This window comes from Ctenopharyngodon idella, chromosome 20 (genome assembly GCF_019924925.1).
Source record: "Ctenopharyngodon idella isolate HZGC_01 chromosome 20, HZGC01, whole genome shotgun sequence".
NCBI lineage: Eukaryota > Metazoa > Chordata > Actinopteri > Cypriniformes > Xenocyprididae > Ctenopharyngodon > Ctenopharyngodon idella.
The window spans coordinates 3568917-3579156 of record NC_067239.1 but is presented as its reverse complement, the minus strand read 5'-3'; positions in this window follow the sequence as shown (position 1 = coordinate 3579156).

Sequence of the window (10240 nt, the reverse complement as noted above, 5' to 3'; positions counted from 1 at the left end):
ATCCGCTCAATATTTGAAAAAAAAAAAAAAAAAAAGACAGCAAATAAGATTTTTGCAAAATGTCTCAATTTAAATGAACACTTAATTACACAATATATATTCAAAATTACTAAAAAAAAATTATTTTAAAATTATGCTCTGAGAAATACTTGGTACATTTTGGACCTGCCTCAAAAAAGCCAAATATAAGCTTATTAAAGGGCCTGGCCGATACATATATCCATTACTAAAAAAATTACCATAGAAACCTATTTAAACAGTGTTAGTGACATAGTAGTAGTTTGTTCCCAACTAAAACTCCAAAACACTTAAAGGGACAGTTCACCCAAAAAATCAAAATTATCCCATGATTTACTCACCCTCAAGCTATCCTAGGTGTATATGACACACACTTCTTTCAGACGAGCACAATCAAAGTTATTTTAAAAAATATCATGGCTCTTCCAAGCTTTATAATAGTAGTGAATGGCACTCCTGATTTTGAAGCCCAAAAAAGCGCATTCATCCATCATAAAAGTAATCCATACGACTCCAGGGGGTTAATTAAGGCCTTCTGAAGCAAAGCGATGGGTTTTTGTAAGAAAAATAGCCATATTTATAACTTTATAAACTATTCTGACAAACATTCGTACACAAGTCGACTTACGGGGAAGTGTAACCTCTGACGCAACGCATAACGTAGGATGTATGAATAGACGCGGTTCAACAAGTTCCTCTACTCTTACATCGAAATCCTCTGACATTTCTATTTAAAAATTCTCATTTTAGACTTCTAATTCGTGACTGGTGTTTAGTTTTGCTTTATCCTATGCACTTCCACATTCATCAATACGTCATGCGTCGGGTCAGAGGTTACGTTGTAAGTCGACTTGTGTACAGATGTTTGCCAGAAGCTGGTTATTATAGTTTATAAAGTTGTAAATATGGATATTTTTCTTACAAAAACCCATCGTTTCGCTTCAGAAGGCCTTTATTAACCCCCTGGAGCTGTATGGATTACATTTATGATGGATGGATGCGCTTTTTTGGGCTTTAAAATCGTGAGCACCATTCACTACAATTATAAAGCTTGAAAGAGCCAGGGAATTTTTTAATATAACTCCAGTTGTGTTTGTCTGAAAGAAGATAGTCATATACACCTAGAATGGCTTGAGGGTGAGAAAATCATGGGATACTTTTCATTTTTGGGTGAACTAACCCTTTAAAAAACAGTCTAGACCAGTTTTCACCTCTGAATATTTCTGAACACTGCAGAATAATGTGGAAAATGCACTTTGGGTGGTCGGGCATTAGCGGTCTCATGACACCTGCTGTACCCAGATCAGTCCATTCATCCATACAGAATCTTCACTGATCATTTGCAACTTTTCACCATCCATCCATCCATTCAGGACCGCCATCGGGGGGACAGCTAGGAACCCCTGGGCCTGGGGGAGAAAAATGATGACCTGTGAATTTTCGCGTTGGGCCTACATCCGTCCATCCCTCTTTCTCTTTTTCTGTCTATCTCTCCTTCTCACTGGGTGGTAAGAGATGATTAGAGTGTGGGTTGGATGTTGGATTGTGCTGCTTCAGCGCTGAACACCCCTCCTGCCTCTGCTCTGTAATAACACAAAGTCTGAACAGGCTGTACAGTTCGGTGGCTCCAGCTTTGGGAAAATAAAGGCCTACAGGCCTGCCTGCAGACCCCGGTGTTGAGACTGGCCCACTGAAAACAAGCAGAGGGGGTAAGGAAATACCCCCCAGCACACACAACCCCACTAACAGCACCCTCTGCTACTAAGATTAGTTTTCTTATGACTCTGCATATTTCTCCCTCGCTCTCCCACTCTTGATTTCTTATTGTCTGTCTGCCTGTATACCTCAGGAATTCCTCCCCTTTTGGGATTCTGCACGTGAGGGCTCTCCTCTGGTCTCCAGGAGCATTCTGGGAATGGAATGCACAGCGCCTGCACAAGAGGGACAAAGCGCATGCCTAGCGCGTGCATGGAAGAGAGACGGAAAATCAAACTGCGCCCTTACTCTACGATCTGATAAGATAGCGATTGATGGTGTCATCCATGACAATGAGTTATTGACCTAGATCGTATCGCCGATTTCTTATCAGTGCAAGCAAGAAAACTTGTGTAACAAAATCATTCATTTGCACTTAGAAGCGCCTGTTTGCCGGTGTGTGTGTGTGAGTCTGAGTGTTTATTTCTGTGAATATTATTGCAGCTGGCTGAATGTTTATTGAAAAGGACGGACGCCAAATTGCGGGCCTACATTTTAAGCGTCTCTTAGTCTTAATATCCTCTATAATCTATCTGAATCTCACACTCTTTATTTGAGTGTCAGCACGTCTCCAACACACTGTCTCTCATTCACATTCCTCTGGCTGATCTCGGAGTTGGATGGTAAATCATTAATTGTCCTTCCTGCTCTGCTGTGTGTCACGTATGACAGCTGTCAGTGCGACACTCATTTAATACCGGTTTCATCTGTGGTTTCTGGAGGGGGACGGAGGGGAATGAGAGAAGGGGGTGGTGAAATTGATTTATTTGTTTCGTTCCTCCAAGGGAATTTTATAGAAAACAGCACATCCCTGATGGCATTGCCACTCCATATTATGGATCTGTCTGGTCACACACAAATATGCATTAATGCACTAAACACACACACACAGCATGATTTATCGCTGGTATAGAGGCTTTCTGTCCCATTAAACATATCGGCTCACATGTTTGTGTGTCAGGCTGTGTCTTGCAAGCATATGTGCATCTCAAGATTAGATTTGTTCTTAAAGGGACAGTTCACCCAAAAATGAAAATTTTGTCATCATTTACACTGTTTCAAAGCTGTATGAGTTTCTTTGTTCTGTTGAACACAAAAGAACATATTTTAAAGAACGTTTTTAAGCAGAAAGTTGATGGCACCCATTTTTATAGTATTTTTTTCCCTACTATGGAAGTCAATGGGTGCCGTCAACTGTCTGGTTAAAAACATTCTTTAAAATATCTTCTTTTGTGTTCAGCAGAAGAAAGAAACTCATACAGGTTTAGAAAAACTTGAGGGTGGATAAGTAATAGCAATTTTCATTTTTGGGTGAACTAAACCTTTAACATAATTTATATACATGTGACCCTGGACCACAAAACCAGTCTTAAGGGTCAATTTTTGGAAATTGACATTTATACATCATCTGAAAGCTGAATAAATAAGCTTTCCATTGATGTATGGTTTGTTAGGATAGGACAATATTTGGTAGGAAGGAAATATAAAAATATCTTCATGGAACATGATCTTTGCTTAATATCCTAATGATTTTTGGCATAAAAGAAAAATCGATAATTTTGACCCATACAATGTATTGTTGGCTATTGCTACAAATATACCCGTGCAACTTATGCCTGGTTTTGTGGTCCAAGGTCACATATTTAAAAAAAAAAAAAAAAAAAGATTTTCTTTGCCTGTTTCTGTTCAACATATGTTTTCACTGTGTATAACAGCTGGGACAAAAATTTTCTGAAAGTATCTGAATTTCACTTGTTTTAGGATACCATGTGATTCTAATAAGATTTTAATTTGGTGCCAATCTTGATGTTGTGACACAAAGAAATTATAAAATATTGCCTAACACTCTCTCATCAAACAGCCGAACAAAATGTCTCTGCAAGTGAGCAGTTTTTCTTTTTTAGGAAGAGTATTTGAGTGAATCTCACAAGATGTTCATGTTATTTAACCCCAAAACCGAAAGAAAAAAGATAGAAAATGTATATTTTGCATAAGGAAAATGTAATTTGCTATTGTTTGCATTGTATCATGCATTATATCATAACATTATTTACATTTATTATTTTCTTTCTCATTTGTTTTAATGGTTCTTATTAATGTGCTGTCAATTCTTTACTGTATTTATACAGTAATAAATATTGTTTTGAAGCGATTTTTCAAAAATTAAAATGAATAATTTTTAAATCAATAAATGGCAGTACTACAAATGATGTATAAATACATAAATATATTTAGTAAATAATTTATATTTTAACTACATTCATCGTTTTATCATGTTGTAGTAATTAGAATTGAGGGGTAAAATGAGGTTAAGTATTCTAAAAAATTATTCTATACATATTTTCTATAAAATATATTTTATTTATAGATTTAAATACTTTTAAAAACTTTTAAGTGTGCTGTTTAGACATTTTTATTGATATAAAATATTTTATTTTACATGAATGAAAATGTTTAAAGTATATATATACAGTATACAGTTAAAAAAAAAAAGAAGTGTTTTTAAATTTTAGTTCATAAGATAATTATAAATGCAAAATTAAACATCGTGTTGCTTTAAAATGTAAACCGTAAAAACGCAGCTTAGAGCCAGTGGCACCGCCGGTCTAGATCTGCAGTTGTTCAAGCCAGATCGAATGTGCCAAGAATAAACAACTCAATCTAGTCAGCGTCAAAGAAACTGAAAGGGATATAAAACATAAATACCGCATACAAACATACAATACTTATACTGAACATTGAATAGTTGTTTTACATTACACATAGCCAAATCTACGACCATGCCTCTCACACACTGAGCCAAGAAACCGCTGAATGCGAGGTCTCTGTGCCCATTTGCAGGCTAAAAAATGTAAACAACATTATCAGATAAATGGCCTCATTGAATCTAAACTCACGGAGACATTATTTTTCAGATGTGACTCAAACAAACTCATTGCCTGTGAAGAACATCATCTTTCCATGGCACATTTCCCAAAGCCTCTCCAGAATTCGATAGCAACTGTACTTCAACCAGGAAGGAAACCAAATGCGCACTGCGCTCAAAGGCCAGAGCTGAATATGTCCTGAATGTTTCTGTGCTCTGTTCTTCTGTTGTGCCCAACTCTCTCTCTCTCTCTCTCTTCAGGAACGAATAATTACAGTCACAGCATGTGATTTAACAGCGCAGAGATCGAATTCCACCGTGTTATAATCACTCGCTGTTCGGCTATTGCAGAAGCAAAAAAGAGAGTGAAGCTAATGGGTGGGGGGGTAACAGAAAAGATTTGCTTTTGCTAGGTTACAGAGCAAGATCAGAATGGAAATCGAGGGAGCTCAGACCGATTTAGAGAAAGCAGGCGTGACGCACAGGTGGTTTGTCACTGTGAGAAATATCCTAGAAGCGAAGCAGGCTGAACATAATCATTTTGTGTTTTTGCGATAAGCTCTCTGAGCTTCGCTCTATTTTTGGAAAAGCTTTTCCGTGAGAGCAATTCTGAAGATGGAAATAGTGAGCGCACAGTAGAGCATATAAAGCTGAAGGAATGTGTGAGATCCGAGCATGACTTCGCACTGCATGGTTTGAGTATGAGCCAAAACAGATGGAACAGACCCAATAAAGGTTTAGAGCCCAACACTGTCCCCATTCACCACATGCTCTCTCACACACACATACACACATGCATCTTGCAAGTACTAAGTTCACCATAGCTCCAGCGGCCTTGTTGCCTGCTGCCTACATAGGCAGTTGCCTTCTAAGGCAGCTTCTAAACAGTCATGGAACCACATAAGTGACCGGAACTCTCTACCAAGGCAGCGTCACATAAATTACGCTTCGCACAAGAGATTCGTCATCCAGCTAGCACTCTACTAGGTCTAACTAGCATAAACCAGTCTGGACCAGCATGAAATTCATACTGGTTTATGCTGGATTTTTCATGACGACCTTTGTCAGAGAACAGATTTGGACCACTCTACCAGGGCAGTGCATCACAAAAAAGGGCACAGGGGAGACGCAATTAATTTCAATAGAGTTTGACATTAGCATGTTGCTAAGCTAACGACACACTACCATAATACTACCGTAATAAAAAAAAGTGCCGTGACGTGTAGCCAAGTATGCTGTCCCTTGGAATAAACTTAAAATAAAATTGTAAAACAAATATTGGGTAAACAATACATTTTTACTTGAATGTCAACTATTAATTAATTAATTTATTAATTTCTTTTTTAATAATCAACATTTCCCTCACCTTTTCTAGCCAGCATGAAATGAAAATTCACCCCATGTATTTTGTAAATTCATGGTATAGATTATACATTATTGTGAATGATTCATCCATGTATACGTTTCACATTATTTTTTTAATATATTTTTTTGACCAATCATTTAGTACACTTAAACCCGCCCCTCCACAATTCGCATTAATTCACATCACAACCAATGAATAGATCCAAGTCCACACCCTACATTTCCGTTACACTCAGATTTACATCACAATATGAAAAAAACATCTGTCACTACTTGTGTTTCATTGTGGCCATGGAACCAGTTAACAGGGCACTACTCAAACATACAGATGCGTAGCACACACAAATATTTTGTAAAATAATACATTTTACTTGCGCCAAATAATTTTTTCTTGATTTTTCTTGATTTATTTTAAAAGTAATGCATTACAATATTACATTACTGTTCATAAAAAAATAACTAAGTAACGTAATTAGTTACTTTTTAGGGAGTAATGTTACATTACTTTTGTGTTACTTTTTCTCACCTGGGCTGGTCTTGCTTGTTTGTTTTTTAATAACAACAAAAAAGTTGTATTTTTGGCCAATGTAAAGGCCTTTTCACACCAAAAGTGAAATGAATAAGCCTAGAGCGGAAATGCATATTCACGCCTGTACAGTAGAGGGCGCAGCTCAAACAAACCTTTACTTAAGCAATAAAAAATTAAAAAAAAAAAAAACACAAATGTGATGTTTATCTGAAAGTCATTTTTCCTTATTAGTATGGTTGAATTAAATAATTGAAGGTCAGCAGCAAAGACGTTTGTTAATAAAGTGAGATTAAAAACATAAAGTATATTTGTTTAATTTAACATTTAATTATTGCAGAGAGACTGCAGAGAGAGAAAGATTGCATTTCACTGTTTTTATTCATTTTGAGGAATACTGACTCTGTTTTTGTACAAGTGAAATGAGAAAATGCCTGCTCACATTTAGTCTAGAACTACAATAACCATCATATTTACACAGCGCACACAACACCTCTGCACATTACTCCCGATTTCTCTCAATATGGGGTCAAGAGAGCTGTCAGTCAATAAATGGGAAATCAAAGTAACTTGCATTACATATTTGAAACAGTAACTCAGATATTTTGTTGAACACTGTGAACAACAAATACTATCTTTCTTGCCTTGTGGATTTATTTTTTTTCCACTGAAACCCAGTAAAGGTTTAGCCCAATGCTGTCTACATTCACCACTTGCTCACACCTTTCACTATAAGATCTCTACAGCTCAGCTCCAAAACCTAGATGATTGCTACCTACTGCCTACATAGGCTGTTCCCTTCTAAGAAAGGTCATGGAACTGTAACCGATCTGTATCAAAAGGTCACACTTAACTCCCGACTAAGCCACTGGGGACTTATGCCCACGAAAATAATTTTGTTTAACACCTTGCAGCAACACAAGTTTAACAGCCAGTAGCAAAAGAGAACATGATGTGACCTTCAAGTACAAATACTTTTATTAACAAAACGACCATCAATAATAGATTGGGATGAATAGACAATTTAACTTTAATTTAAATGTTAGAATCCCATTTTTGAGATCTGGATCCGTTTGCCAAAATATTAAAATCACAACCCACCACTTAAAATAGTACAGGTTATACCTGGCCTGTGGAAAGAGAAAGAAGCAAAGAGTCACTGGACCACGAACGAGCACACACCAAGGGGTGAACACGGCGTCCTCAACCCCGAAATTATCCACATTAACAGCTCACGCACTCACACTCTTGGACCAAGGAGTTCGTCCCTCAAAATGGCTCTTCAGGGTCACAACACCAGAAGTCAGGGGAAAAAAGTGAGGAAATTACGCATCCTACCCTACCTTGGGCTATTTAGAGGGCAAAACAAATACATACCTACGCACCATTCTTATTTATTCACACGATCACATAAACAATTTGGAACACTGTACATGGGCAGCAACACAAAGTGCACAGGAGACTAGTTTGACCTTAGCATGTTGCTAAGCTAACAGGCTGTCACAAGCATAAAAACAGATAGCATACTCAAATATTAGGCATGAAGCATTTCTTATAGTCACCATTTCTCTCTTCTTTCCAGCCATCTAAGATTGTTTACCAAAACGGTCTCAGTGCATTCTGGGATTGCCTTTTCACAGAAGTTACATGTGATGCTACCTCCTGCCTCCTGAAATGTTTATTCTCAGAACATGTCCTGGTTTTCCCCACTGACGTGGCTGGTGTGGAGGGTATCTGTAAATTTGCGAGTGTGTGCGTTTAAGTATTGTTTGGCAGTGTTGTGATGCTGGAACAGTGTAAATAACACTCCCACGCCAGTCACTTTTATCCCCTAACTCACTGTCCGTGATGACAGAACCGACAGCCTCTATCACTTACAGGCTGACAGCCAGCAAATCATGACAGGAATGTGAAGGGAGGAAGGGAAGGGAAGGGATGGGTTTGGGGTCGCACATTAGCTATGGGACACTGGAATCTGCAAATGCACTTGAGAATAAGCATGCCAATGCAGTCTCCAGGATGCTGGGGTGGTGAGCAAAAAAAGCCACCTCAGCAAGAACTGCAAATTCTTCCCCATATTTCGCTTGCAGATGCAAGCAGTGGGTGCATAAGATGAATATGAACTGCTTAAAGGGATAGTTCATACTAAAATAAAAATTAAGTTATCATTTACTCACCCTGGTGTTGTTGTAATGTAGTATGCCCGTCTTTCTTTTATGGACCACAAAAGGAGAATTTTTTAAAAATGTCACGTTCGCGCTTGTCCGTATAATGGCAGCGAATAGCAACCAGCATCAAGCTTTTTAAAAAGACGCAAAAGTATCACAGAATAATTCCATGCAACACGTGCCGTATATACCAAATGTTCTGGGGGTATATGATAGGGTTTGGTGAAAAACAAACTGAAATTTAATATATTATTTAATGGAATTCCTGACCTTGGCCATTGGTCTTCTCTGCATGGCCACATGACTGTTCGTGAGACTCTATTAGCTTCGTGTCGCTCAGAAAAAGCACACAAGTTGTGAGAAATCAAGATTAACAAAAACTGAAATACAAAGCCTAGAAATCCCAAAAAAGTATCCGTGTACAAATATCACCAGACCGGAACTGATAACAGTCAGAATGAAAGTTGACAGATGTGAACACAAAAACGTATGATGAACACAATGGATATATTTACCAAGGTCAGGAATTCTATTAAATAATACTTTGGCAAGCAGGGTGGGGCAGAGAGCCGTGGGAACGGAGCGAGGTCGGTGAAAGTGGTCTGTCGGAGTGAGGTTTCGGTGAAACCCAGGAGGAAGGGGGGACACGCTGTTGGAGAGCCCTCGCTGCTGAAGGGAATCGTGGTGCTGAGGTAACCGCACAAAGGAGCAGTGCCCAGCAGTGGCTGCCCGAGGTGGTGGTGCTGGAACGATTGAGAAACAGGTGGGATGGAGAGCTCACTGCCGTGCCCCTGAGTCAAGGAGGGGTGGCTGTCTTCCGTAAGGGGGTGGAGGAGTTGCTGTCGTTTGCTGAGGCCAGAGCCTGCTGCCGTCCGCCATGAAGGGGGAGGAGCAGGGAACTGAGGACTTGCTGCCGGCTGCCCAAAACTGGAGTAGCCACTGCCGTCTGCCAGGAGGTGGAGGAGTATCGAGCCATCCATCGAGGAGCATCCAGTACCATTGCATGGCACCACGAGTGAGGGCCTCTCAACTGGTTAAGGACCGAACCCAGATCAAGAATTTTTTTTCTTTTCCTCTCTCATCTCTGTCTCTCCTCAACCTTCCGCCTCCTTTTCTCTGGCTTGTCGGTCCAGGAGTAGAGCACAGCCGTGGGAATGGAGTGAGGCCGGTGACACGAGTGTTAATGAGCTAGTTTCTCATGGAGGAGCAACGACAGTGAAGGATGAGAGAGGACCAGGCCTGGATTTTATGTTGGGGCTGACACTTTACTTCTGTTTTGGTTGTTTGTTTACTTTACTTTATTTTGTTTACTTTATTTTGTTTATTGAGCAACAGGTGGGACGGAGAGCTCGCTGCCATGCTCCTGGGTCGAGTCGCCGCCGTTTGTTGAGGCTGGAGCCTGCTGCCGTCTGCCATGACGGGGGAAGAGCAGGGAACAGGGGACTTGCTGCCAGCTGCCCAAAACCGGAGGAGCCATTGCCAAACGGAGGAGCCATCCACCAAGGAGCATCCAGTACCATCGCATGGCACCACGAGTGAGGG